Genomic DNA, 24,905 nt, shown 5'->3' with positions numbered 1-24,905 from the left:
TGCCTGCTCCCCTGCTGCCTTCTGTCATGAGTCTGCCATCCTGAGAACTCACCAGAAGCCAAGCAGATGGCAGCACTATGCTTCCTATACAGCCTGCAGAATGATGAGCCAAAATAAACCTCTTTTCTTTATAAATTATCCAGTCTCAGATGTTCCTTTATGACAATGCAAAATAGATTAACACAGTTATCTCATTTTTTTCACATTATGTTTAAAATGAATGTTAGATAACGTCTTAGTCAGTTGAGCTGTTATATGATATGGTTTGGCTCTGTGTCCTCAACCAAATCTCATCTCAAAATGTCATCCCCACGTGTTGGAGGAGGGGCCTCATGGGAGGTGATTGAATCATGGAGACAGACTTCCCCCTTGCTGTGCTCATGATAGTGAGTGAGTTCTCATGATCTGATGGTTTAAAAGTGTGTGGCACTTCCCCCTTTCTCCCTGTTTTTCCTGCTTCACCATGGTAAGACATGCTTGCTTCCTTTTTGCCTTCCGCCACAATTATAAGTTTCCTAAGGATTCTCCTGTTAAGCCTACAGAACTGTCAGTTAATTAAATCTCTTTTCTTCATAAATTTCCCAGACACTGGGTAATTATGAGTTCTTACAGTTGTGTGAAAATGGACTAACATAGGCTGTTATAACAAATTCCTTCAGATTGGGTGACTTAAACGACAAATATTTACTTTTCACAGTTCTGGAGGCTGGAAGTCTGAAATCAGAGTACCATCATGGTAGGGTCCTAGGTAGGGCTCTTTTCCAGGTAACAGGTTGCTGACTTCTCATTGTCTCCTTATTTATTGAAAGAGCAAGATAGCTCTTTGGCCTCTTCTTATAAGGTTACTAATTCCATTCAAGAGGGTTCCACACTCATAACCTTATTATTTCCCAAGGACCTTGGCTACAAATATCATCACATTGGGGATGAAATTTCAACATATGAATTTTGAAGGAACACAGATTTTCAGTCCACATAGGTACCATGTTTTTAAATTTGTGTTTAACTTAAACCTTATGATAATGCTTTATATAGTTTATATTAAATCAAATTAAATATTAATTATTTAATATTCAATTATGATTAAATTATTTAAATAAAAATTAATCAATTAAATTATAATAATTAAATTTATTGAAATTTAATGAATTAAATTAATTATACTTTCATTATGATTATAGTTAATAATGATTTAATATTTACTTTCATTTAATATAAACTTTACAATGCTATTTTTAGCATTTTAATTTTACTATTGATAAAACTAATGCTGAGAAAGGCTAAGCTCATTGCCCAAATTAAAGTATAAATACCTGTCTGTCTTATACCAAAATTGTTTTTATTATGATACCTTGCTCTCAAGTATAGTTTGGGTATAAGCATGCTTTCTAGAGAGGAAAAATAAAACATACATATCAGTCAGTATAGTGTGCTTTCACTTCATCTATTTCTTTAAAATATTTCCTTTGATTATTTTAGAATTCTAAATTTGTGAACCACTAAGAAGTTAGCTAAAGTATACTACATAATACCAATGAAATAATCTCCTCTTCAACAACTAGGTAAACAAGCTAAGAAAAGCTTCTCATTTTTGCCATCAACCAGCCATTTTTCCTCTCCTCTCCCTTGCCTATAGAAACAAAGGCATTCTGAACAAGGGAAAACCCATAACTTCCCTCTTTTTCTGTGATACATGCATAGGGAACTTAAATCCAACTCTCAGTGACCATACTACTCAGTAGCTGGCAGGGGTCAACTCCCCTCCTCCTTCTGACCTCCAGCAGGGAGGGCTTGGAGCCTCAGCTCTTACAGCCTGAATCTCTCCATCTGTAGTCTAGCTACATACCCAACACAGCTGGGCTCTGCTAGGCAGGATTATTGCCAGTCATCTCCAACTCGCCAAACCTTCAGAAGGGCAGCTGGGACACAAGAACTTTCCTGGGAATTTCCTGGCCACCAACTCGGATACTGTATCCTTGTTTGCTGAGCTAAAACTAGTAAAGATTGGCAAAGATAAATCAGCAACAAATCCATGAGGATTTGTCTCATCCAAACATTTGCCCAACACTGATTCCAAGTAGCATTCAACTTTGTCTCTAACGAGCTAACAGATGTGGGCATTATCAGAGGAAGTTAATGTGGGATTTTTCACAGAGCTGGGACTGGATGAGTTTCTTCTCTAAATTGTGTTTGGAGTAACAGAATAGAAAATGTCATTCTACTTTGACAGTCAACTTGAGAGAACATTGAACATTTTTTTTTCCCTTTTCCTTTGTTAATTTCTCAAGGCCAGATGATTCTCTAGCCTGTATTTGCCTAGAACACACCTGGAGGCTAGAATGTGAGGTGCGATGTTCTGTCATTTATAGCATGTGGCTCTAGGACAAGATAGCTATTCCTGGTATGGGATCTGTTACCTAAGGCTAACCAGACACTTAGCAAACTGCCACAGCTACAAAGTCTGGCTCTGAAGGAAAAGCTGAGTAGCCAAATATCACTGCATGAACAGGTGACAACCTTGTGTGTATTTGTAGGCATTGTAAGCATAAAGAAAAGACTTATATATTGAATACCATTTTCTGGCTGGCACATCACACTCATTAAATTTTCAGATAAACCTATAAAGAGAGCAATAATAATAGTTAAGAAAAATAGTGAACATTTATTAAGTAGTTAATATGTGCCAGAAACTGTGCATAAATATTATATGTATTTGATTACATAATAAAATCTATCTATGGTATAGGTATTATATTATAGGGTCTGCTATACAAATGAAGAAAATGAAACTCAGCAAGTCTGCATTATTTTGGAGTTCACACAGCTAGTAAATAATGCAATAGCCATCACATTTAACTTGTAATAAGTAGAATGGAAGAACGCAGTCTTCAGAGGCAGGTGGATGAAAGTTTGAACCCCTGCTCTGCTGACCTGCAGTGACAGCTGCTTGACAAGCTGTTTATCCTCCCTAATTATCAGTTGTGTCATTAGCTAAATGGATACTGAATCTACCTTCCAGGGATAAGGTAAGTAAAGTGCCCATCGCACAGTAGTCATTCAATAAATGGTTGCTTTTTGCACTCTTCCTATGACTATTTATTTGAGGCAGGGGAGGTAAGATCCTTCTCAATATTTTCTGCCCTAGGAATAATTTAATTGAGATTGGTCTGAGGTCTAGGATTGGAGTGGCAATTAGGGCTGAGAATGTAACAGTTATAAGAAACGGAGCAGAAGGAAATGAAAGAGTATAGAGAGGTTGGAGTCCCCTTCTTTAATAGATAATTAAATTTGTCATTTTAGGGTTACCAAGGTGTCTCTGATGGCATGGATTCTCAGGTCCTCCCCTTTGAATAACTTTATCTAACAACAAAAAATTAAGATTTCCTATTTCTTTTGATATTACCATATAAGGGTAGATTGTTAGAATATTCTTGATGTTTGGTGTGAAAAAAAAAGGGAAGTTCAGGATGCTGAATTTTGAAGAGTGGAACTCCCTAGGGGGAAAAGAAGCCTTCAAAGAGAATAGTGATATATTATCTATGAGGTAAAAAGCTTTTGATAAAGTTGAGCATATGGCACAGAACGTAACATTCCCCATTTAGTTTCCCGAGATTTTTATTTTGACAGAATTTCTTTGTTGGGAGAAATAATCTGGGTCCTTCTACTTTATTGCTCACTATGAGCAGAAATATTTACACTAAATTATCTTTACCACTTGTAGACTAAGTTGTTTACATAAATATTTTAACTCCAGATCCGGATGATCTGTGCCATTGCCCAGGGCAGATGAGGAACTGAGGCTTAGCAAGATTATCTGTCCTACACATGATCACTATGAAATTAGGAAAAGTTATAGCATAAGCAGTTGTACGTGGGGTTTCAAGTAGAAACTAAATTGTTTTTATTTCCAGGTGGAAACCTGTTCTTATGATATAAAATATATCATTATGTGTGTGTATATATGTGTGTGTATATATATATATATACACACACACACACACACACATATGGCATTTGAAATATTGGAAACATTTACTAGTATTTTTTATTTTATACACAGCTTATTATACTACCCATTAATATATAATACAATGAGCTAAACCTGTTTAACTGGTTTGACTCATACTCTTAAGCACTTTGCTGAAGTACTGTCTGTGAGTACTGCATTCAAAACAAATCTGTGGGCCAGGTGTGGTGGCTCACTCTTGTGGTCTTAGCATTTTGGGAGGCCGAGGCAAGGGAGTTACTTGAGCTCAGGTGTTCAAGAACAGCAGGGACAACATGGTAAGACCCTTTCTCTACAGAAAATATAGAGATTGGCTGAGCATGGCAGTGTGTACTTGTGGTACCAGATGCTTGAAGAACTGGTGTGGGAGGATCACTTGAGCCTGGGGGGTCAAAGCTGCAGTGGGCTATGGTTGCACCACTGCACTTCAGCCTGGGTGACAGAGCAAGACCCCACATCAAAACAAAAAACAAAAAAAACTGTGATCATAAAAGCTCCAAAAACACAAATGTCTAACTATGCTACTCTGTCTTAAATTTTCCAACAGCTTTGCACCTGAAATATAACATTAAGTTTATAAAAATTATTTTTTAGTTCTGTTTGTTACTGACATGCTAATTAACTGTGTAACTTCTATTGCCACGTGAAAGGTTAAAAAACTAAAGTTAATTTCCAAAAAAAAAAAAAAAAATTCCTCCCAAAGTGCTGGAATTATAGGCATGGGCCATCGTGCACAGCAATTTTATTGCTTCTAATATGACTTTTATCTTTATATTTATTTTACAGTTGACTCTTGAACAACATGATTTTGAACTGCACAGTCCACTTATATGGCAATTTTTTCCCCAATAAGTACAATTAATCTTCCTTATTGGCAGGTTCTGTATCCCCAACGAAATGCATATTGAAACTTCAGTGCTCCCAGACTACCAAACCCAACCTTGTGGAGGGCTGGCATTTCATATCCAGAGGTTTAGAAGGGCTGACTGAGGGCCATGAGGATACATGAATTTTGGTAAGTGGAAGTGGTCCTGGAATCTCCCTACCTCACTCTTCTATACAGAGGGACAACTGTATTTTTCTCTTGTTTCCTGCACTCTGACACCAAAAGGTGCCTCTCTTTATGTTCTTTTTGTCTCTTACTTTACTTATTCTTGAATATTTTCCTCAGATAATGTATCTTGTCCATAATATTTCTAAGGCCATAGAACAAACCATTCTGATACATGGCAACCTCCTTTCTTCATTTCTTTGACTCCTATTTCCTCCATTATTTACATGCATAAGTTTTACGCTGCAACTTCAGCCATTTCTTAGTTAAGGGTCATTTCCATTTGGGTCAATTCTGTTGAACAATGCTCTAATAAGTAAAATGAGGACAATTTATCATTTTAAGCTGAGCCTGTATACTGAATAGTTTTTATAAAATGTGTACTATTTTGTATGCCTTGAGCACTGTCTACCCATGGGATCCAGAATTTTGGTGTTATTCAGAATGAAATTCCAATAAATTATAGGCTCTCTATGAACTCAAACTAATTGTCTTTACATGGTGTGTTCTTTTCACTGTGCGAAACTGCCATATAAATTGGTCACATTGTTACTATCTATTTCTAGAATAACCATCCTGCAAGGTTCATTCTGAGGATGCTATAATGGCATAATTGGGATATGTAGGAAGAAGTTAGAGAAACATATCAAAGTGTCTTATCAAATGGCACTTCTGTGGTGGAATTGAAAATAGCACCCACAATGCATTAAAAAAAAAAAAAAGAAAAAGTTTTTGAAAGGAGACATATGTAGAATGGGTTTGGAGAAGTAGGGATTGATACCAGTGCTATAAATCTTTCACAGTTTCAGATGGTTAGAAGTCAGATAGCTGTGAGAGATTCAACTGGGGAAACTGTAGCTGAATAGAAATAGTTGTGTGTTCACTTAGGTCAAATCCAAAAAAGTTTCGTGGTCTTGTATATAGGAAGAGATTCTGCTATTGGATTATAGTGTTAACATTATCAATAACAGATTATTCCTTCACAATAATAAGAGAGCTCTTATTAAAAGGAGACAGCTGGTGTCTATGTTTCTGAGGAGGATAAAAGGCAGAGTAGTACACAGTAATCATAGGTTATTAAAAATTCACATTGTTAGAGATTCCTGCCATCCTTGCACATTTAGTAACAATTAAAATAAAATGATTGTCACCTTGGAGTCCCAGTGGCTTGTCACTGCAGCCGGCTATTCTAGTATCAAATGTACACCTAACAGCTGCTTCTTGGGAACTGTAAAAAAAAAAAAAAAAAAGAAGAAGAAACATGACATGCACTCTTTATGATTTTTCAATGACAATCAAGGGTTTTTCATTTACTGGGTAATATTTTTCACTCAAATATGTAAATATTTGCAAATAACACCCTATGAATATATCTCACTTTTACTATAGTATCATAATAGAATAAAAGCAATTTTTAAAAGCATATTTCATATGGTATTGTCATATGAAAAGTACTCCAGGGTAAAAGGCTATAAAATTACTTTGTGCCTTGATGTTGTTATTTTTTTCTTACTACTGCTAATTCTTAGTTTTTATCAAGAGTCTGTTTTCCTATAGCACATAATTAGCATGTTTAAAACACTTTGCATCTTTTAAACAACATTGGATTAAAGTACATAAGTAAATATAGAATGAGGAGCACAGGTGTTTTTCTGATTCAATTAGTGCTTCTTTATTCTAAACTCCTTTCTTGACTTGCAGTCTCTTTCTTAATTTAAAAGATGAAAATAAACAGTGATTTGGCTATTAGGGGAGCCCATGGAAGGCTCATTAGCTGGGTTCTAATTGGGTCCTTTCACAAATCTGTCACTCAGGATTGAAGGTGAACCTGACACCAGCAGCAAATGAGTGCACAGAGGGCTATGAAGTGGAATGACTGAGAGTACTTCAGAGAAATATGAGGGAATCAGATGAATTTAGGACAAATGAAATGCACTTTTAATCCCAAAAAGGTAGGAAGTCAAAAGAGAGGCTGGTGTTTGGAAACAGTGATTTAGTTTGATTCTCCCTCACTTTTCCTTTATTTTCTTGATTGGAAAAAGCGATTGTCTAGACAAATAATGCTTTGGGACATGTCTTGCCATCCCACAAACACCTAGACCTTCGTGCATGCCTGTATCATTTCAGGTAACTAATCAGACCTGGACTGTTTTACTTACCTACCCCCATTATGTGTGGCATATCTGGTAACCAGGGCGGTCTCTCATTTAGATACATCGCACAACATTTACCCCAAAGTAAGTTATCCATTAATGCTTATTGTGTCAATAAGCCAATCAATCAATTGGTGAATGAGTGAATGCACTCTCATGCTTGTGGCCTTTCCTTCCTTTTGACATTCCTTTATTTTTATCTTGCACCTGGCAACATCTTATTAACACTTCAAGGATCATTTTAAAGTTTAATTTCACTATGAAGCTTTTCAACTATTCCCCACCAAGGTAGAGATAATAGTTTCCTCTTGCCTCCTCAAAACACACAAATAATATTCAGTGCTTGGCACTATTATCATATCCATTACAGTAAAATATAATGACAAGTTAATGTACCTATTTCTCAGAAAGATTATGGAATAGTTGGAGCATGGAACTAAGTAGTAATCGTATTTTGGAGCTTCCCTGTATTCTCCCCAACACTTGATTTGCCACATAAGAGATATTACATAGGCATTTATTACATGAATGATTTGATCCTTAACTGGTGCGGGGGGGAACACAAGACATTCCAATCAAGGTTATCATAAAATTCTCTTAACCCAGTGCTGATTTCCTCTTCAGATGGCATTGTTAGTTATGACAGAATCAGTCTTCTAGCTTCAGAAACCAACAAAAACCAAAACACTTCTGGATAAAAGATAATAGTAAACTGAGATAATAAAGCAAGAAAGCTACAATAAAGATAAAGCTATGATAAAGATAAAGCTGTGGTAAAGATAATACAAATTAGAAAAAAATATCTCTCATGTCAAGAAACATAACAGATACTCTCCTTGGAATGTGGGTACTGAATCGTCAGTCGGCTCAGCTCCAGAACAGGAAACAGCGAAACGTGGTCCAGAGTTCATGGCTGTGCAGGCAGCTGACAACTCAACATCCCCCTGAAATCAGAAAGACAAGGGAAAAGAAGAGGATAAAGTAATACATATATCAAATAACAATAACAAATCATAACTATATAATTACATATTCATTAGGTATAACATTCATAAACTATATTGCATATGTGAAACTAGATATAGGTCATATAGAGATCACACTTTTAAAGATAAACTCTATATAATGATCATAAAACATTTAAATTTTTTTCCAGAAAATGGGAATAAAATCTAGGTAATGATATGTCCTTACGTGAGTTGAAACTTAAGAGAGATCATTAAAGTAATAAAAATGCAAACTGTAACTTCCAAGTCAGTAGAGGAAATAACAAAGCCACTAAGAATTGGCCTCTCTAACAACAATAATATTTGTTTGAGAGAGGATCTAAAAATGCTACATCAGGGATATCAGCCTATTTCTTTCTTCTCTTTCTTAATTTTCTACCCTAATCTAACCTACCATCACTTGTGACTGCTTTGATGGCCTCCCTTCACCTCATTGATGAAGGAGGAATCCCAGCCCTAAAGTGCATGACAGCCAAACCCATGGCACCTGACACTGAACATATGCAATATGTCATACTGACATATATTCACAGCCTCAGGGAAGTTGACACTGCATGCCATGCAGAGCAATGCAGGGGTCACTCAGAAGCAGAGAGAACCCAAGGAGATTGTGAGAGGGAGGTATTGCAGTGACAAGAGGGTGAGGTAACCCTTGGTTTCTACAGAACGTGATTGCTTTGTTTGAATAATTTCTCAGGCTGGTAGATATGTGAAATCCAGTAGGTTGAGGACTAGTTTGTTGCAGCTGGCCAAACTATTAAGGAAGCTAGCTTTGGCATAATCTGGGGAAACTTTCCCTCTGGGTTGGGGAGCTGCAGAGAGCAGGATGACTCATGGCCCTTCCTAAACAAGGGGCATTTGTTCCAGGACCACCCCCGGCAAAAAAAAAAAAAAAAAAAAAAAAAAAAATCCAAGGGTGCTCAAATCTCTAATAGAAAAGAGTATAATGTTTTCATATGAACTCTGCTATGTGAATAGTTGTTATACTGTATTTTATATTTTCGGTTTTTTTCCTAAATATTTTAAATCCACTGTTGACTGAATCCACAGATGTGAAACTCATAGATACAGAGGGCTGCCTCTGTAAACAACGATTCATGTTTACTCACAGATTCATGTCTACCCAGCTGGAGCTCCTAATCTAGTCAGCCACAAATACTAGTGTTGCTTCCCCAGTCTCTGTCCATTGGGACTTCCACCCCTATGACTGAGTGAATTTGTTTTGATAGTTGTAAGTTATACTTTTCCTAACGCTAGGGTTTCTAAAAAACATGTGAGGTAACTTACAAAAATGAATATAGAAACACAAGAAAGAGGGAATAACTAAAGGCTTCTGATAAGGAGGAGAAAAATAAGCTGCAAAGAATCTGGGATGAAACGTTTGATACAATTTAGCATACTTTGTGGTTCTAAGACTGTTGGCTGTCTATGAAAAAAATTAAAAAAACAGTAACAACTAATGCAATCACAATCAGAAAAGCAAATTAATGTGCAAGGCTTTATTATCTGGAAAATGAAAGAAAACTACTGCTCATTTCATACTACAATTAGTTTATAATAGATGTTACAAAATATAAATCACTCTCTGCTTCTATAGGTTTACCAAAGTTGTAGAGATATATATTTTTCAAATGAACTCTTCCTATAGCAATGCTTTCTATAATGGAATGAATACATATTAAGAGTGTATTTTGTACCAGAAACTGTGCTTTGAACTTGAGGTATATAATTTTATCTAATCTTCACCTCAATACTGGTGAACTATATACTACTTTTGAAATTTAATAGTTGAGTAATAAAGGCATACAGAGGTTATGTTAAATTCTCAAAATGAAAAACCTTCACAAATTGAGGCTAAGATGCAAATCCAGGGCTATGTGGCTCCTAGAAGAATAAAGTTTAATAATAGATAATAATATAGCCTTATATGCCACTTTAATAATAATGGTGTCCAGGCATGTATAATTAGAGCTTAAAATGCATAGAAATTAGTTATTAAATCCTATTTACTGTCTTTTATGCAAGTAACCCCAAGTAGGCATTGAGTGAATTCAGAATACCAGCGGACCAACATGGTGAAGTGTATGCTTGTCATGTTCATACATACACAGAATTACCATTATTAATGTGAGATCAACGAGCTCCTATATACAGTTTGTTATCAACACATAAAGCAGTGGGACTAGCTATGTCTGGTGCATACTAAGGGCCAACCCACTTTTTGAGTTTTGTCTGGAAGTTTGAAAAGGTAAGGCAAAGATTTTCTTGCAAATGCTTATTTTCTTCCCAATGCTTCCGCATTATTTACTGAAATTCTAAAGTCTCATCTAAGTCTAAAGCAACTGAGTTGAATAAAATTATACTAAGGTGGAAGTTAATTATATTTTGCTAAATATGATAACCCCCTTGTGTTTATCTGCCTTTCTAAAGCAGTGCCTAATAAACCACATGAAGCATCAGCAAACCAGAAGTTTAGTGCTCACATTAGGGGGAAGATAACAGAATCCTTAATTTGTAGCAACAGGACTCCTTCGCAATTACTGAACTGAAGACACAGGAATATTTTGTGCTGTTGCAAACCAAAACTTTGATCGGTTTCAAGGACACATCCTAAGCTGAAAGTCCCAATTTTGTGGATAGCTGAGAAACCACTATGATAGGTTATATGTGAGTGACTACTACATATTATTCTAAAAATCAATGTTATCAGCAATCTCATCTAATTAAAAAGCCTCCCGAATAAAAGCAATGAATGTAGGCTAGCTCCTGTGTGCTAGCAAATAATTTGTTGTCTAGCGAAGTTGACAATCAGTGTTGTTCTGGGGCAAGGAGACGGGTCTCCCTCTTCTCCTCTTTTCATAGCATGCAAATACAAATGCTGCAGCACAGGCTCAAAAGCAAAGGAGATAAAGTTACCAAAAACTGAAGGATATGTGGAGACAGTGCATTTAGGGTCTTATCTGAGTAAGTCTAAGAGATCTTTGTGTCTATCTGGGCATTTTTTTTTCCTGTTTTTCCCTTTTTTTTTTCACTCTTCCTCTTTCTGCCTTGGACTTGTATCTCACTAGCGGCTTGAGAAGGGAGCTGTGCATGGCACAATTTAATGAAAGCAGGGTCTTGGGATGACACTGAGTTCTCATTTTGGAGAGAGTGAGATTAGGCACCTCTTTTTTTTTTTTAATCCAAGTTTTGAGTCTCAGTTACATAGAACAGAAAAAGTCATAAAATCAGGAGTCAGATGTGTGTAACTGACTGGAACTTCCATTGCATCTTGTCTCCCAAGGAACTCAGTATGGAGAACTGTGTGCAGGATGGTGAGATACAGCATTTTAAATGACCTTTACGTTGGCTTCTAACCTGTAAAGTTACAGACACCGAGCTAGCCATCAAATTACCCTATTGCACAATTTTGCATAGGATTTTTAGACTCAGATGTATAATTTTTCATTTCCCATGTTATATTTCAAAGAAACATAACCTCTTGTTCAAGCTTGTCAAAAGCATTTCGGATCTGGGCTCTGTGGTATGGCATATGACCTAACAATCATAACTATACACCAGAGATGAATTTGACAATATGTCACTGTGTAATGTCCTCAACCAAGCTATTAGTATAGAAAAAAAAAAAAAGAAAAATTGAACAGATAAAGGACAGATACCTATGGAATGTAACCTTTCCTTGTTCTCATTCAAAATGATCTGTGTTGGCTATTTACCAAATTCTTTTGGATTCAGGATTAATTTAGTTAGTTCTATTTGGGTATTTTGACACTTTTACAGCAAATGTAAATGTGATAGGCATAGAGATATATTAGAATATTTAGATATTGAGATTTCTTCCCATGAGCATGTCATATCCTTCAATTTCTGTGATCTTTAAAATTTTCTATATTTTACAATTTTATAACTTTTATTAGCACTACATTGAGTCTGTAGATTTAGAGAGAATAGGCATCTTTATAAACCTAAGATGTCTTATTCAAAAACATGGGCAATTTTAGACTTAATTCCTAGAGAAACCTTATGTAGCTTGTTTATATTAGGATCTATTAGGTTAATATTAGTGTATGTAATATTAGGTACCTAATGTCACAATCACAGTTTCGAGGATTGTGGTGTAGGCACAATTCCACCAGGTACCTCAATGGGGTAAAGAGGTAATGGGGCAAAGAAGAGAGGTTATTGTGGGCCAAGTTGAGTTCCACAAGTGAAGCCAGCCAATCGCAAAAGCATTCCTCTCAATCAGACTGACCTGTGAGTTCATGACTCAGAGCTTCTTGAAGGAGTTCAGGCGATGGAAGGAGCCAGGCCTGATCTCAGGGAAGTGGTTCCCTGACACCTCCAGCTCCTCCAGCCCCACCAGGGGGGTGAGATTGGGCGTGCCTTTAATGTTGCACATGCCCAAGTTCAGGTACTTGAGGTCGAACAGCCCCTCAAAAGCTCCCTCAGAGATATACTCCAGCTTCTTTAGCTCCCCCAAGTCCAGGCGCAAGAGGGAGGGCACCCGGTTGAAGGAGCAAGAGGGGATGCTTTCGATGGTGTTGTTGCGAAGCCAGAGTTCCCGCAGCTTGGACAGGTATTCAAAGACCCCGCTGGAGATGACTGTCAGACAGTTGTGGAACAGCTCCAGGGTGTTGAGGCTGATCAAGCCATAGAAGTCCCCACCTCTATCTGCAGGACCTCCAGGTGGTGGAGCTGGCGGAAGGTGTCGGCCTGGACCGTCTGGATGTTGTTCTCCATGAGGTTGAGGGACCGGGTGTTGGAGGGAATACCTGCGGGACCTCGGAGAGAGGGGCAGTTCTGGGGTCCGGCTGAGGCGGCAGCAGCCACAGCTGCACACAGAATCCACACTTGCGCCGTGAGGTGGATGCCGGGGTCCAGGTGCGGTGGTGCACAGTCACCTGCCACAACAGCTTTGTGGCGTGGCACGTTCGTAATTCAGCATCGCCTGGGATTCTGGCTCGGAAAGAACCAGCCCTTCCCCGGCTGAAGTGAGCTAGGAGCTCCTGTTTCCATCTCGGAAGGAAGACAGGAAAGCACTGGCGTGGTGTCTTTCAGCTTTCTCCACGGAAGCTGGGCACCTCGTTCCCATTCCAACTTCTTAGTTTTAATTAATAAAAGGGGGAAGTGGTGGGGGCGGGGATGGCAGAGAGGAGAGGAAGGGGCCGGCGGGGAAGGCAAAATGGCTTCTAGTAAATCCGGAGCCGGAGCTGGCCGGCGAAACCGCGGTGTTGAGGCGCGCCTGGGAGAGCCAGGGCCTGGCGCCTGGGAGAGCCAGGGCCTGGCGCCTGGGAGAGCCAGGGCCTGGCGCCTGGGAGAGCCAGGGCCTGGCGCCTGGGAGAGCCAGGGCCTGGCGCCTGGGAGAGCCAGGGCCTGGCGCCTGGGAGAGCCAGGGCCTGGCGCCTGGGAGAGCCAGGGCCTGGCGGGTTGCGCATGCGTATGCGCATGCGCATGCACCGCCCCCTCCAACCTCCCGGGGAGCGGCGCCATCAGTGCTTATCGGCTTTCTCCTTAGACTCCGGCACCAGCTCGCTCCAGCCGCGGGGGAACTGATTGTGACATTCTGTGGCTAGCCTGGTGGCTTCGAAAATATATACCCACCAGTTCCACCTGCTGTGGCTGCTGTCACGCTCGCACTCACACACAAGGCTGCTACCTCGTAGATGTGGACAAGACCTCCTTCCAGCGCTCTGCCACCTTCCTCATGGATGCACCTCGAGACCTCAATACTTTTGAGGGTCAGACGGCAGAACTAAAGTATCGGACTCCTCCTGTGTCCTCCGTGAAGTGGTTGCTGCTCAATGGGATGTGCTCGGCCACGCCTCCCACCACTCGGGGATCTCTGTCTTCAACGCCGGCACCTTGAGCTTTTTCCACATGCTGCTTTCAGACACTGGGGTAGACAAATGCATGGTGACCAACGTGGCAGGCAACTCCAACACCTCGGCCTACTTCAGTGTGACCACAGCCGAGCTCAACACCTCCAACCACAGCGTCTTCACCACAGTCACAGTGGAGACCACAGAGATCCCGCCTCAGGACACAATGCTAAAATATAAGTCTGTTCCTACCACGCCCTCTGGTTACCAGCCGGCATATGCCCACCTCTACCACGGTGCTCTGATTCAAACCATCCGTGTGCCCAAGCAGGTGGCAGTACCCGCGACAGACACCGCTGACAAGATGCAGACCAGCCTGGATGATGTCATAAAGACCACCGAGATCATCATTGGCTGCTTGGTAGCAGTGACTCTGCTAGCTGCCGCCATGTTGATTGTCTTCTATAACCTATAAGCTTCTATAAGCTTCGGCACCAGCAGCAGAGTACAGCCACAGCCCCCCGGAGAGTTGAGATTACCCAGCTGGACGAAGACATCCCAGCAGCAGCAACAGCAGCTCCACCCTGTGTACCAGGTGAGGGGGCAGTAGCGCTGCCCACAATTCATGACGATATTAATTACAACACCTACAAACCAGCACATGGGGTCCACCGGGGAACTCACTGCACCCCGCAGTCACCACTATCTCTCAGCCTTATATAATCCAGACCCATATCAAGGGCAAGGTACAGGAAACTCAAATATGACTCCCCTCGCCCCAAAAACGTATAAAATGCAATAGAATGCACACAAGAAAAAGACAGCTACTTTTGTACAGAGTAGGGAGAAACTTTTTCTTGTGTATGCTTATATATTAAATCTATGGGCTGGTTTAAATAAACACATTATAATAAAATTTAAAAAACAAAAAATCAAAACAAAAATATTTTCTGACTTATAAGTTCTATTTAAAGGGATGGGGTGAGGGGAATCTTGGGAATGTTGTAGGGTACAAGCTACAAGTAAACTTGCTATGCTGCCATAAGGGATTTCTGGTATAAGGTTGAAATTGCTGAGATAAAACAAACTAAAACAATAAACATCCCTAAAGAGGTACGGTGTGGGCTGTTGAGGGGGCAAGAGGGTTAGACTGAATCTGTCATTTTTTTAGAAGATGCTTCTTAGGACACGGGAATACCCATTTCTACAGACGCCTTTCTTAAGCCCAGATCTGTCTTTGCAGAATTATCTTATTTAAAAAATACAAAAAAAAAAAAAAAAAAAACCTCCATGAATTTGTACTGTGCCAAAATGTTTGTGGCAATATTTGTTTTTCTTCTGAGGCTAAGGGGAAGATAGATCTATACATGTATTTTACGCAGGAAAACCACCAAAATTCAAACGAACCCTTAAAGGGGCTGAATCTTTGTCTATGTGCACAAGCTTTGTGGGTCTGTGCACTGTGACATGCATGTGCCTTGCTTGACAGAATGCTTAGAAAGGAGCAGAGAAGGACAGGAGCTGGCGTAGCTCTCAGCCTAATACTTTCACAATGCACCAGATTCCTGCAGTTGGGCTTAACCCACTCTGCAAGGCATGTGTCTATTCAGGGTTTCCTAGGAGGAGGAGGGGGCCCCTGAAGGGGGTGCGGCAGCAGGGGAGTGGGAAGGAAGGGCAGAGCAGAGAGAATGTATTCACAGGAGGCCATAAATTAGCATTGTGCCAAGTCTACCTGTTGTTCCTGGAATCTGACAAATGATTGTAGATAATGATGGTGTTTTATCATTTTTTAAAGAAGATTTTGTTTGTTTTAAAGTGGAGAGGTAAGAGAAGCTTGAAGTGGGGAGCTTGGGAGTGGAAGCTTCTCTCATCCTTGTGATTTGGTGACTTTTCTAAATGCTGATTCATTAGGGATTATTACAGCAGATGTCAGCTGGTTGTGGTGATGGGGTGGGGGCGGAACATGAGTAGCAAAGAAAAAGGAGCGGCGAAAAGGGTACAGGCTCATGTAAAGTAAGGAAGCCTTTCCCAACTGGGATGGTTCACAAAAAAAAAAAACCACAGTTACAAGTGACATGCATGCATACATGGAGTTCCACATGGGGTCCTGTTGAATGGAGCACACTGAGTGGAAACGTCCCTCTTCCAGGCCACCTCAGGAGGAGGTGGAAGAAAAAGGGTGAGTGTGCGTGGGGAAGGCAGAGATCTCTGTTATTCTGGTCCATTTAATGATGTAACTTCTTTCAGTTATTATTTTAGCTTTAAAAAGAAATAAGGGGTTCAGATTAGAAAGGAGGTGGTGGGTGGGGGTGGGGTGATTGCCAACAAAAGAACACTGTAATGTGAGAAAAGTGTATTTTTGTCTTTTAATAAATGTTGTTCCATTAAAAAATATTAGGTATATAATACTAGTGAAATATTAGGTACCTAATACTAGTGTAATATTAGGTACCCTATATTTATGTCACTATTGAAAATACATGGTTTCAGATTACATATTTTCAGTTCAAATGTGTAGATCTGGAATCAACTCTCATTAACAAACTTTTTGTTAAGCAACCTTGCAAAACTCTGCTACTCATTGTAATTCATCCCTAGAATATTTTAGAAATATTTTTTACATACATCATATAATCAAGTTACCAAATTTTTATTTTCTATTTCTTTATTTTTATTTTTATTATTATATCTTAAGTTCTGGGGTGCAGGTGCAGAATGTGCAGGTTTGTTACATAGGTATACACGTGCCATGGTGGTTTGCTGCACTCATCGACCAGTCGTCTACATTAAGTATTTCTCCTAATGCTGTCCTTCCCCTAGCACCCCACCCTGTGACAGGCCCTGGTGTGTGATGTTGCCCTCCCTGTGTCCATGTGTACATTGTTCAATTCCCACCTGAGTGAGAACATGTGGTGTTTGGTTTTCTGTTCTTGTGTTAGTTTGCTGAGAATGATGGTTTCCAGCTTCATCCATGTCCCTGCAAAGGACATGAACTCATCCTGTTCTATGGCTGCATAGTATTCCATTGTGTATATGTACCACATTTTCTTTATCCATTCTATCATTTATAGGCATTTGATTTGGTTCCAAGTCTTTACTATTGTGAATAGTGTCACAATAAACATACATGTGCATATGTCTTTATAGTAGACTGATTTATAATCCTTTGGGTATATACCCACTAATGCAATTGCTGGGTCAAAATATTATTTGTATTGGATTTTATTCAATGCCTTTTTGGCATGTATTGAAATGTTAAAATTGTTTGCTTTTTGTTAATGGATGAGTTACAGTAATACATTTCCTAATGTTAGAAACAAATTTGCATTTCTGCAATAAATGTTCATTAATTATTGTTATCCATATTATACTTTTCTTCATTCCTTTTTTTAAACATAAATAACCTCTATGTACTGCCAGCAGCCTTCTTCCAAAAGTCAGTTTGTCTTCATAACTGCATTCCCTGGGATATTATTAATTCTTGTTACAAATGCAAAAAATTGTAATGCGTATTATTTTAGCCCCAAACTCACAGCCCTTTTCCTTATTATAATAATGGAGACTAAAAGTCTCCTCTTTAATTAAAACAAACTCTCAATTTAAGGTATAAAAATATCTTTAAAAACTATTTGTTGATAACCAAACAATTGATGTGGAAATTGCTCCTCTTGAGGATGGGGAGCCTGGCACATTTATTCACGGATTTGGATGGCTTTTGAGGGTGAATTTTCTGTTCAGAGTTACTCCTTTGGGGTTTAACTCTCCCATAATTTTGTGTTGTATTGCTCATGGCTGAAAAACCTTTTGTGGCTTTGAAGAACACAGACCAGGGCAATACATACATATTTGTGTGATGCTGGCAAGTGCCTGGAACTGCCCACTACCCTGAGATGAAATCTGATACGTTGGGTTGATTTGGTTTGGTGTATTATAAGTGTAGGCTCACTTTGTAGATAGGGTTATCTTTTTTTCACTTATATCATTTTTAACATCTCCTTTCCATTTTTTCCAAAAACTTCTTTTTCACCTTCTTGTTATTTTATCATACAGATATTGGCAAAAATAAGTAGTTACTGTAAAATGAAATATAGAAACATGCAGGAGAAGAATCCATGACTGGGAATTGACTCACAATAAGGATGATGCTCTGATGCTATCTTAGCACCAAGGGTACGTGAGATCTGCATCATCTTTGTTGACAAATGAGAGACTTTTAAAAACCTCTACATATCATTTTGTAGGACTAGTAATTGTGTTTGGAATATAACTCAAATACATTAATACACAGCCGTTGTTCAAAATTTTGTATGAATTTGGGGGAAAATTGTTTACCATCTTTCTTACATAAACGTAGAGCATGAAACATTGTGTTGAAAATGTACATTCTATGAAATTTTGGGATTAAAAAATCATAGGCATTTTATTGGGATAATTTTACATTAAGAGTGGCATATAATAGACTACACCTCTTTTTTTAAGTTTTGCATCCAAGTTTATGAACATAGTCTCAAAATTTTTGTGGATAATATGGTCCACATCTAGGTTTGATATCAAATTTCTTACAATTTTCACAGAATAATTTGAAGAACTATTTTTGTTTATTACTTTTTATTCATTTTACTTCTAAGTGGTTTCTGTAAGAATGGACTTATATATCATTAATATAATTTAACATTAATATTTGATGGAGCCAACCTGTGAAGACATATGGACTTTTTTTCTTTTTTGTGGTGAGATGCCTTAATGACATGTTTACTGTCATCTCAAATAAAACCAGGACAATTAAATAATTTAACCACAGTTATCATGTTTTTTTTTTTTGTTTGGGTTTTTAAAAGAAATCTTTTCTACAGTGTTTCTACTAGTGATTCATTGAGCTTACTGAGTCTGAGAATTGTTTCCTATCTTTTTGGTTTTTCATCTTTTGTCTCAATTACCACTTCTGAAACTTCAATTATACATTAGCCTCTCTCTCATGCTACCTTTGTCTGTCTTTCTGTGCTACAGTTTTTGAAATTTTTTCAGATGTATTTCTTAGGCTACAAATTCTCTTTTCAGCTATGTGTATAATTTGCAGTTTAACTCTTCCATTGAGTTTCACATTTATGTATTTTTCTCCTTTAATTTCTAAGACTTAAATTTGTTTTCAGTTTCATTTAAAATCGAATTGGTCATTTTTGATAGTATCTAGTTGCTTGCTGATACTTTTGATCTTTTCTTTATAATTTTTTATTCATTTGAATCCAGTAATTAAAAAAATCTGATGGAATTTAAAATTACTATTTTTTCCTCTACTTATTCTCTTGCTTATGACAACTAGTTTCTTATGTGTTTCTTGATTTTTTATATTTGGGTCTAAATTTATTCATTTATGGCCATCTTTGTCTTCTTCCTGAAAAGTATTCATTTTTGCCTTGTAAAGATGTTTGTGGATGCTAACAACCTAGGATCATTTAAAAATATATCTGTTCTTAGACTGTTTGGGACCATATTGAAGTCTGAAATCTGTTTGAGTTTTGGTTACACATTTTCAGCAGAGATTTTTTAGTTTTATCTTCTAGACATAGCCATTTTGTAAAGACAGGAGGATTTGATTCCTGTTTCCCATAATGAGGAGGATATTTCTAAGCTCATACGATTATTGACCGTGTAGTCCATTAAGGCCCTGGCTCCAGGTAGTAGTGGTCTGATTTTCCACATCATGTAGGTACTCAGCTTTGTCTCTCATATTGTGCACGAGATGGACGGTGTCCACTAACGTTGGTAAGGGCAGATCTTCATTCAGTTCACTGACTCAGATGCTGATCTCCTCCAGAAACCCCATCATGAACATACTCAAGAATAATGTTTACTAGCTATCTTGCTATCCCTTAACCCAGTCGAGTTGACATCTAAAATTAAACATCATTATATACATATAGTGATTTTTTCTAAAAATATTTAGGAAATTTTTTTTCTCTGTATACTCACATACTTGTAAATATGCATATATTGATATTATTAAAGTTTTGACATTTAACCTGTTAATGTAGTAAATGATTTTAATATATTCAGTTAGTGTTAAACTTTCTTTTATGATAAGATATAACTTCTTCACTTGAAAGCATCTATTTTACCAAAAAAGTAATTATTATTTCTTCTATTACTTCTCTAGTGTGGTTCACAGTTAAAGACAGCTGAAGTTTTTGCAGCAGCTGCTTCAAGAATGTTAGCTTCTGCTTGGAAGTTTACAAAAAGTAACCCATTATCCCTGAAGTGTGTAATGTTGATTTAGGGAACTAAGTGTAAAATTTAAATAAACAAAAGCATATACATCACACTCTCAATACTGAATAATTAAAAATTAACTTACAGACAACCTAACAAGTGTTCTATAAACATAAAAGTAATAGAAATATCACTCCTAAAAACCTATCACTCAGAAATGAGCATAATTAACATTTTAATTTATGATATCGGGCTATTACTTAATATATACACATATATTTGTGTGTGTGTATGTATGTGTATGTGTGTGTGTGTGTATATATATATACACACACATACATATATATAAACACACACACTGACCCATATTAATATATGTACACTTTAGTTTTTTGTATTGACCTATATATTTTCATTTATTTTTTATATATTTATATAAATATATGCACATACTTAGTTTTCAGTATTGGACTATATATTTTCATTTATTTTTGTATATCTCTAAACACACACATATGTGATCATACAGGACATGTTTTGAATTCTACTTTTTAATATAAATGATATATGTCTTTGTATATATTAATGTATACTTATACTATGATTTGATATTTCCTCATAGTCTCTAATGTTATGATTCTGTAATAATTTAATTCATGTGATCTACTGTTTGGACATTTATGCTGATTCTAATTTTACCTTGCTACTTTAGCAGCATTATGATGGAAATACTTGTATTATGTCTTCTGCTTATCTGATAATTCATTTAGAAAAAAAATGTCTGTAAGTTGAATTATTAGGTACTTGTACCTTAGGGGCGTGAATTTTTTTTTTTTTTGAGACGGAGTCTCTCTCTGTCACTCAGGCTGTCACTCAGGCTGGAGTGCAGTGGCATAATCTCAGCTCACTGCAACTTCCACCTCCCAGGTTCAAGCTGTTCTTCTGCCTCAGCCTCAAGAGTAGCTGGGACTACAGGTGCCCACCATCATGCCCAGCTAATTTTTGTATTTTTGGTAGAGACGGGGTTTTACCATGTTGACCAGGATCGTCTGAATCTCCTGACGTAGTGATCCACCCCTGTCAGCCTCCCAAAGTGCTGGGATTACAGGCGTGAGCCACTGATCTGGGCCAGGGGTGTGGATTTTTAAGGTAAGTTTTTAAGTTATCCTCTAGAAGATTTTTATTATTGATTTACAACTTCGATGTGTAAAGGATAATAAAGTTTCTTATTTTACATATATAGCAATATTTTCTTTAATTTTTCATCATTTTTCACTTTGGCTATTTTATTTATTTATTTAAAAAATCACCAACTTTAAACCATAAAGCTATTCAGCCAATTCCATCATGGTTTCTGCATTTACTGATATTTCATTTAGTGCTTTTATACTTTTCTTTTAAAAATAAACTACATTTGGTTTATTTTAACTTAAATATAAAATACATATCTGGCAAAATCAGTCATTTTTCTGCTAAACAGTGGGTGCCCCAGCATCATTTTTGAATTATTCATTAGTTGAATACCAGTTTTACATGACATTTTAAAACATTTTAAAATATATGTATAATGTCTTATAAAGAATTTACTATGCTTTTTCATTGATGTGCCTGTCTGTTCTCACATGGCTATGGGCCATATAAATTATTATCGCTGTTAAATATAATTTATTTCGGAAATAGCTTGATATCCCAGTTACTAGGCTACACTGTGAATCATGATTAGAGATAAGATTACAGAGAAACATTGTCTCTCTCTACATAATTCAAATCTTTTATAACAATTATGTATCATTCTAAAGAGAAATAAAGATATTTCTATTTAAAAATATACAACAAAAGAAAAGCATAATTTATCTACTTTCAAAACTATAGTTTGAGATTTGATTAAAATTACACTGCACCTGCAGAGTAATTTCAAAAGAGCTAAAATATTAGCAGTATTAAATATTCTCATTTCTTACTTTTTCTTTTTTTTGCGATGGAGTTTTGCTCTTTCTCATTTCTTACTTTTTCTTTTTTTTGCGATGGAGTTTTGCTCTTGTTGCCCAGGCTGGAGTGCAATGGCATGATCTCAGTTCTCTGCAACCTCTGCCTCCTGGGTTCTAGTGATTCTCCTGCCTCAGCCTCCTGAGTAGCGGGATTACAGCATGCACCACCACGCCTGGCTAATTTTGTATTTTAAGTAGAGATAGGGTTTCTCCATGTTGGTTAGGCTGGTCTGGAACTTCCAACCTCTGGTGATTCACCCGCCGAAGCCCCCCAAAGTGCTGGGATTACAAGCACCACCATGCCCAGCCAAATCTTCTCATTTCTAACCAGCCATTTGTCCTCTCACAATTGAATAATCAGACTGTTTTAGGGAAATGTAAAAATTGGAATTTGATATAAATTTGTTTTGTACAATAAATTGTCACAAAGATATTTTCTATATATATTTACTTATTTATCAACTCACACCTACATATAGATATAGTATGTGTCTCTGCAGAATGTTATAATAGCATTATTAATTATAATTATAGCTGACATGGTTTAGGTTTTGCCTAATTCATAGAGGGAAATTTGATGTTTTGAATATTAATGAGAAAAAGACTGGCTAAGAACTTTCAATGCATTATCAGACATATACATCACTGACATTACTGATTATGTATAATCATTATCCATCCCAAAGTCATAGAGTATCTATTATATACCAAGCATTGAGCAAATGAAGGCAATACAAAAATGCATAGATTAGTATGTGCTTCAATAACTGTATTAGTCTTTATTCATACTGCTGTAAAGAACTACTGGGGACTGGATAATTTTTGAAGAGAAGAGGTTTAACTGACTCATAGTTCTGCAGGCTTAACAGGAAGCATAACTGGGAGGCCTCAGGAAACTTACAATCATGGTAGAAGTCAAAGGGGAATCAAAGGGGAAGCAAGGCACATCTTCCCATGGCAAAGCAGCAGGGAAAGAGCACAAGAGAGAGGAAGTGTCACACTTTTAGACCAACAGACCTCTAGAAAACTCACTATCGTGAGAACTGCAAGGAAGAAGTCTGCCCCCAAGATTCAATCACCTCCCACCATTTTTCCTCTGCTACCTGTATTCCTAGAAGTATATTCAAAGTGATAGCAGATTGTCCAGAAGAAGTAGGTACTACTAGCATGTGAATCTAAGAAATATTCATACTATAATGTTTGAATTTTCAACTCCTTCTAGTCCTCAATGTAGTCCAGTCATCCCTCCACCTCCATAAAGACACTGAAAAATCATCTTTTACTAAACTAATTAGTAATTTCAGTGTCCCTAACTTCACTGAATACTGCTGGAATCCGCCGACCATACTAGTGACTTCCTTGAACACCAGACCTCTATATTCACTTGGCTACTCTTTGCTTTTACTTCGATGTATCAAAAACTCCCGAAAACAAACTGTCCAACTCCAAACTCACAGTATTTGTCTATTACCTTGATTTTCCACTGATGATACTAATATCAATAAAAGCAGCCAAAATCTATTTAGAAAAAAATCACCCACACCATGTTTTTTAATACGTGTTTTTCTATATTACTATACCTAAGCCAACACCAATCATCGTAATTTTATTTCCTAAACAGCCCTCAATTCTTAAATTTCTCTATCTTCACTCCTCCCAGGAGAGTCGAAGCTATCAATATCTCTTATCTAAAGTATTGTAAAAGCCCATTGTAGCAGCCTCCTCCATCAGTTTTTTAATTGAAGTAAAATTCACACAACATACAATTAGCCATGTTAAAGTGTACAAGCAAATGGAACTGAGTGCATTTACAATGTTGTGCATCATTCCAAAAGGACACCCCATACCTACTAAGCTGACACTCACCATTCTCCTCTCCCAGCAGCCCTCGCAACTATTCTATTTTCTGTGTCTATGATTTTTGCCTACTCTGATATTTTTAAATCTGTAGTTTAGCACTAGTTTTATATTAATATTTTCCCTTAATTCTGTTAATTAAATATAAGTATGATGTATCATTATAGAAAATTGAGTGCAAGGTATATGGGAGCACTGTATTACTTTTTAAACTCTTTTGTGAGTCTAAAATTATCTCAAAATGAAGAAATTTTAAAATAAATACCATGTAAAATATTGGACAGAGCTTTGGCCTGGGAGTTGAGACACAATGGTTTGAGCCCTACTTCCACTACTAGTTGCTTTATGGTTGTATTGAAGTCCTTTATGTAAATAAATTATAAAATAAGTAACAAAATGCTTAATAGTCAAGCAAATTAAACTCTCTGGACTTCAGTATTTTATTAAAATACATGAGTGCCTATAAAAGTTATAGAAGATCTCTAAGTTTTTCCTTATTTTAAATTTGGAAATTTATCCATTTTGTATGGGACATGGACTTTTTCACAGATAATGTTAATATTTTTCATAAAAATTAAATTCAAATAAAATAGCTTTTTTAACTCTACCATCAAAAAATATTGAGAGTTATAAAGTATGAAAATATGTATGATAACTACATAAAAATCTTGGTACCATATCTGGACATGGTTAATACTTATTAAATATGTAAATGCATGAATATATATGTTATACATTAATGATTTTTCTCAAAATATATTTAATTATATATGTGTCAATTCCAGATTAAGTAACTTTTTTTCATTTTTTTGAAATC

At 37.1% G+C, this 24,905-nt stretch overlaps 2 pseudogenes; one reads left to right on the top strand and one right to left on the bottom strand.

The window, feature by feature from the left end:
- Positions 1–1,875: 1,875 nt before the first annotated feature.
- LOC135269628 (leucine-rich repeat-containing protein 4-like) lies at positions 1,876–13,309 on the bottom strand (annotated as a pseudogene).
- A 90-nt stretch (positions 13,310–13,399) lies between these two features.
- Positions 13,400–14,803, top strand: LOC105707748 (leucine-rich repeat-containing protein 4-like; annotated as a pseudogene).
- Positions 14,804–24,905: the final 10,102 nt, after the last annotated feature.

The sequence above is a fragment of the Aotus nancymaae genome, unplaced genomic scaffold (assembly GCF_030222135.1).
Source record: "Aotus nancymaae isolate 86718 unplaced genomic scaffold, 86718_ANA_hifiasm-v0.15.2.pri h1tg000057l, whole genome shotgun sequence".
In the NCBI taxonomy this organism is placed as follows: Eukaryota; Metazoa; Chordata; class Mammalia; order Primates; family Aotidae; genus Aotus; species Aotus nancymaae.
Note: the sequence above shows the minus strand (reverse complement) of the source record. Positions and strands in the feature narration are given on the sequence as shown.